Genomic DNA, 6779 nt, shown 5'->3' with positions numbered 1-6779 from the left:
AAAAAATAAAAAAACAAAATTTTTATCTTAAAAATTTTATAAGTACAATAAATATGTAAAATCAATAGAAATAATCCAAACATGTTAAACACAAAATATATTAAAAATTAAACACATTAAAATCTAAACATATTAAACACTAAAGACATTAAAATCGAAATATATCAAACATCAAACATATTAAATTTTTATATTTTAAAAGGCATATATATTTTTTAATTTTTAATTTTTTTATTTAATTAATACATGGTCAGATTCACGGATTGGTTCGAATTTCGCACCCCAAAACTGTTACCTAAATCAATTACTAAAGAGAACTATCGATTTGATTGGGTCAGACCAATTGCCCATTAGTTCCAAAACCAATTTAATTAATTCAGTTCAAATTCGTACAGATAATCGAGTACCCGCTACGCATACCTACTCCTAAAAAAATTTGACTTGATTGAAAAAACTAGCAAAGCAAAAAGATTTGGACTGATTTGTGTCTCACTACTATACATACCCAATTATATTAAGAAGAAAGGAAGGTGAAATCAAATCAAATAAAGTCAAATTAATAACTTAACATGTTTGATAAATTAAACATTTGTCACCCGGATTCTTCATGATATCCCCCACAAGTATATCATCACGTGATGATGTACTATGTCTTATATAGTTCATCTTCTTTGTTTTCAAAACATTTACTATTGTGGCATTTAAGTATTGTTATGTTGCATTGTTTTAAGAGACAAAGAAAACGATGGTTGCATATTGATTAATATTAATTTGAAAATATTTGATAAATGAAAAAAATTAATAAAAAATTGTTAAAATTTATTGTTTTTTACTTTATTTAATATATTCTATAATTAATAAATACTAAATAAAATAAATTTAGACTGTTTGACCCGATTATTTTATATTTTTCTAGCATTATTGGTGTTAATTAGTTATTGCTCTTGAAATTTGGCATTCCCTCACTCAACCATATATGCTACCTTCAACAACATTTATTGCAAGTTACTATTCATTTTTTGGTATGCATTTCAAAGCACTGTATGATTACCATTTTCTACTTTATCATTTCTCTCTGAATATTCTCAATCCTTAATTAAATAATAAAAATAAGAATTTTGTTAAGATTACCTTTCCTAATATAAGAGTGTTAGTACTTTTGATTTAATCAATTGCTTATAATTTATTTTTAATTTTTTTAAATTTTAAAATTAATTCATTTTAGTTAATAATTTAATATAACATATGACAATTTTTTTACCAACACACGTTTAAAGAATTATATAGGGTATCGCTGTAATAATAATTTCCTAAAATTAAAAAGGAGTCACTTAGATAAAGACCCTTAAAACGCCTTTTTTTAAAGATGTTTTTAAGTAATTAAAATTTAATATATATAATTAATTAAATTATATTATTTTTTATTAAAATTATACCATATAAATTGATTTGGCCAAAAAATCGATAAACAATACTTTAAACCAGTATAAATTAATATTTTTTTATAAAAAATAATTACAATATTTTTATTATAAAAAATGACTAAAATATATATATATTTTAAGAACCCTAAATTCTAACCCTTTTTTTTCTTTGTGTCGTTATAGGGTTAGAATTTAGAATTTTTTAAATTAAAAAAATATATAATAAAAATATTTTAGTCATTTTCTATAATAAGGTTATTGTAGTCATTTTTTATAAAAAAAACATTAATTTAAATCAGTTCAAGGTTTGGTTTATTGATTTTTTAATCAAATTAATATTTCTGATCTAATTTTAACAAAAATAATATAGTTTAATCAATTATATATATTAAATTTTAGTTAATAACAAACATCTTTAAAAAAAGACATTTTAAACATTTTTATCGGAGTGTCTCCCAATTGAAAATGGGGTTAATTGTTTGAATAAATAAAACTAAATGGGGGGTGGGGGGTGGGGGGGGGGTTAAAAAAAGGAACATAAACCTATTTCATGAGTAATGAATAACCAAATGCATGAAAGATTTGAGCCAGAAAAAAAAAACACATGAAATTAAGATAAAATAATATGTACACTATATTTTGTTTTTACTGAATCAAAGTAAAAAGAGCTAAATAAAGTAATTTGTACATTATTATAGTTTGTTTTTACTAAATTATTTAATTCGATAAAAATACAAACTATAATATCCAAAAACACACCCCTAGGTCAAGCTTCATAGAAACAAGATGATGCATATTTAAGTATAATTTTTTTTTCTAAATCTTCGTAATTCGATCATATTTTAATATATTTTTAAGTTGTGCCAAAAGTTAAGAGCTAAGATACTACTATTAGAGTATTGACCTAACGATACTACCCACTATGAACATATAAGAGTTGATGAGTACCGTGCCATAAATTTTTTATTTTATTTAAAAATTTAATTTTGATATATTATCAGAAAAAAATAATTTTACACGTGCATCTAAATGTGTAACGTCACATCACTAAAAATAATTACTTTTCACTACGTGAATGATCATTTAAAAAACAAATGTGCTTGCATAACGGTATAAAATATTTTACACTATCAATGCATCAAAATTAAACTCTCTGTTTAATTATCAAATCACACATACATGAATTAGTCTAGTATATTACTATCTACTAGATTTGCATAGATTTGAGGAATAGTTTTCTAAAAGGCGTTTGAGTCATTTTCCACAAGTTGCTTTTAAGTAATTTTCATGGTGGGGTAAGCATTAGGAGAAAAAGAACATGCTTCAGTGGTGTCACATGGTGCCATTGTAGTGTTGGGATGTGATCTTATCTTGTCTTTTTTTTTTTTTTTTTTTTTGGGTCTAATCAGATTGGTATACCTTCCCCCCTCTTTGTTTTTCTTCTTTATTTTGCTCAAATACAATGATTCAATAGTTGTATTATTTAAGAAAGAAGAATTTGACTATTTTAACTTCATCTCTAAATAAATATAAAATTAAGTTAAAATAACAAATATTTTAAATCTTATAAATAGATCAAATATTTTCTTTTTTAAACTTTTATAGAATTAGACAAATTTATAGTGATAGAATATAGCTAGTGAATCGATGAGTTTTACAAAAAAAAGAATGTTCCATTAAAAAATTTACCAAAATAACATTTAAACTTATTAAGGATGTGGGTTTTATTGATAAATTTTTGTTTTATTTTTATTTTTTATTATTAATAAATATATAAATTGTGTATATCTAAGTTACAATTTGTTTTGCCATTGTTAATAAAAAAAAAGTTAAAATCATTTGAATTTAAGTTTTAAGTTCTTTAAACTCAAATGAGTGTTGACATCTAATTTAGGTTCAAATATTATTGTAGCTAATTTTAGGTTTAATTATTCTGTTAGTTTTTATAGTTTTATTAAATTTTTAATTATATTTTTATATTTTTTTTAATTAGATCTCTATATATACACTGCTTTTAATTTTATAATTAGATTATTTTCAGTGTAAAAAATATTACAGTTAACTTGATATTTTTTCGTAAATTAAAAGTATTCATAATTAAAAACATAACTAGATTTTTAATCGCATGTATTTTGGGAGAAATATTATGTTAATTTTAACGTTTTTAACATGAAAAAGACATAATTACAAAATTAAAAATAATGTAAAAATCCAATTAAAAAAAAATATAGAAATTTAATTAAAAATTTAGTAAAACTAGAGTAATTAAACCTTAATTTTAAGATTAAAACATGAATTACTTAGTTAAAAAAATAAATAATAAAAGAAAAAAAATGCACACCTACCACTAATAAATTTAACTAACATGAAGACCAACTTGTGTTCATTGGCAGACATTATTCTTTTGTACATGCATCATATATACATCCAATTATTGATAGAATCTCTATGTAGAGAAGCCACCATACATGGTTCATATAAGATTATAAAAAGATATAGCTAGATCTACTGTCTTCCTAACCCCTTCAATAATTAGGGTCATGACCACAAGGCTATCATTGGATTATTTTTCATAATTTTTTTTAACTGTTTTATTTAAATGTTATCTCAAGCATACTCTGGAAAAAATTCATGTGCTGGACTGTTTTTAATTATTAATTTTGGCACAATATTATTATATGTTATGTATCTTATTTGTAGCATATGATGTACAAAAAATATAAAATAGTACAATATGGCTTCAGAATAAAATGTCATGTATATTGTCTTTCCTGAATTATCTTATTATAACTTCTCCTTTTCAATAAAAACAAACAAACAGACATGGATGAATGATTTAGACATTCAACCAATATTTACAAAATTTATGATGATGATCACCATTTCAAGATAATTTAATTCTGGATTGCTTTAGTTGGACAAAAAGTGCAAATAAATCTTAAAAAACTTTCAATTTTTGTTTTCTTTTTTTTATGTAAAATATTTAATAATAAATTTAATTAGATATTTGTATTTAGATTTATATAAATTTTGAGACAATAAATAATTAAATCAAATATTTCTATTGATATAATAATATATAATTGAAGAGATTATATCTGATTATACTTACATGCATATTAAAATCTTAATACATGTTTGGTGTTGATAAGACCACTGAACTTAAAATAATGATTGGATTGGTTACACAACTCACTCCATCTTAGTGCACCTTTGCTTGATATGCAATATCATCCTAAACCTTTCTTTTGAAGTTTAATTAACCCTTAATTAAGGTAAAGATGGCTATCTAATAACAAGACTTCATTCTTAATTTATTAAGGTGCCTTTTTTTTAACTTAGGTGGTACAGCAATGAACTAATGTGTGTCTTATTCTCTTATAATAATAGTATTACACAAGCAAAAACAAACAAAATAATAATGTTTCTATCCAAAATTGGAGGGATTCTCTTGAACATCTTTGATTGTATGGTTCTTCATTCCCTTTCTAATTTTTCTACGTAAATGCTATGATGCCTATCACTTTGTACCTAAGTTACTAAAAAAAGTAAATAAATAATATTTAATAAATTTTATATGATATATTTTTTATTTTAAATATTTTATTTTTTACTTTAAAAAAAATTAGACAATTTAAACACCATAACAAAGGCACCATAGAACTCACCATTTTTCTAACTCTGAATACAAGGAAATGGAGTTGGTGGTGTTGCAGAGTTAGTTGCTGGTTGGTCTATTTAATCATTTTAGTCTTTGCAAAATTTTAATTACTAAATAATTTTTATATCATAATTTTTTGTTTACCTAAAAAAATTAATTTAAAAATTACTAAAATTCTTTAAAAAAATATGTTTTTTATTAAATATTAATGGAATTCGTTTTGTGTAAATTTTTAATATAATTTAGTGATTTAAAGTAAAATTAATTTTGTGTAATTTATTACTAACCAATAAAATTGCTGCATGAGATAATATTATCAGTCTTTGAATTTATATTTACGTCTTAAGCTGGTTTCTAAAATTTTCATTTACTCAATTTGGTCTCCTAATTTAATATTTATAATTCACATTGGTCCATAACATTGTTTTCATCACAAAATCATTAACAATATATTGAGATAGACTAAGGACTATTATGTTAGACTCCATAATAATTATTTGATGTAGCAATTAATTGAAGTAAAAACTTTTAATTATCACCTCAAATAGTTTTTAGAGAGATTAACGTGGCAATTATTAATCTATCTCATCATGTTAACGGTTTTGTGAAAAAAAAAATCGATAATTAATTTGAGTCATATATATTAAATTAGGAGATAAAACTGAATAAATTAAAATTAAAGATCAAATTAAAATGTAAATATAATTTGAGAAAAATGGAGGAATAAATTGATTAGTCCAATAACCTAAATTAATTTTTAATAGGTGTGTTTTACTTAGATTAAATGGTTAAATTTGTCCATCTAAGATCACTCGTTTTTAAAATTGGCTTTCAAAATATTTTTTTAATTAAATTCGTCTTTTGAAAATTTTAAATTAATCGTATTAGTCTTTTAGTCATTTTTATTGCTAACAGTGTTAAAATTTGTTGATGTGACATGTTAAATGGCACTACATTAACCACAATATATACCTGACAATCTTAATTGCCTGCTAATATAATAAGTTTATGCAATTAGATCAAATCAATTTTAAATTGAAAAAGACCTTAAGGCATTAAAATTCTTCAACTTAGATTTGATTTGATTTAATTTTATAAATTATCATGTTAACCTTCAATTAGGATAGTCAAATACATGCAATAGTGTTACTTTATATACCAAGATTTTATTCGATTTAATTTTATAAATTATCATGTTAACATTTAATTAGGACTATTAAATACATGTAATAGTGTTATTTTATATACTAATCTTTTAAGAATCAATTTAAAAAACAAATAATCTTTTAAGATTAATTTCAATATTTAATCATTTTACTTATTATTGTGTACCATTCTTTAATCTAACGTAGAAAAGCACATTTTTTATAAGGCGAATTTTTTTAGTGATGAAAACTCAGAATATGTTATGCTCAATTATAAAAAATGGTATGTTCGTGAAGGATATATAGATATTTTTTTTAAAATTAGAATTCACAAATTAGAGGTTTAATTTTATTTTAGAAATAAAATTTAGAATCAAATTTGAAATCATAAAAAAATTTGAGTGTCAGATTTGTGAGTCAATTTTTTTTTTAAGTGATAAACAAATCGGTGGATCAATTTCATAAAAAAAATTATAAACCACAAATCAAACCGTCAAATTTATAGTATCTACAAAACAAATACACCAAATATTCACATTATTAAAAAAA

The sequence above is a fragment of the Arachis hypogaea genome, chromosome 11, assembly GCF_003086295.3.
Source record: "Arachis hypogaea cultivar Tifrunner chromosome 11, arahy.Tifrunner.gnm2.J5K5, whole genome shotgun sequence".
NCBI classification, from domain to species: Eukaryota; Viridiplantae; Streptophyta; class Magnoliopsida; order Fabales; family Fabaceae; genus Arachis; species Arachis hypogaea.
This window is presented reverse-complemented; position numbering follows the sequence as displayed.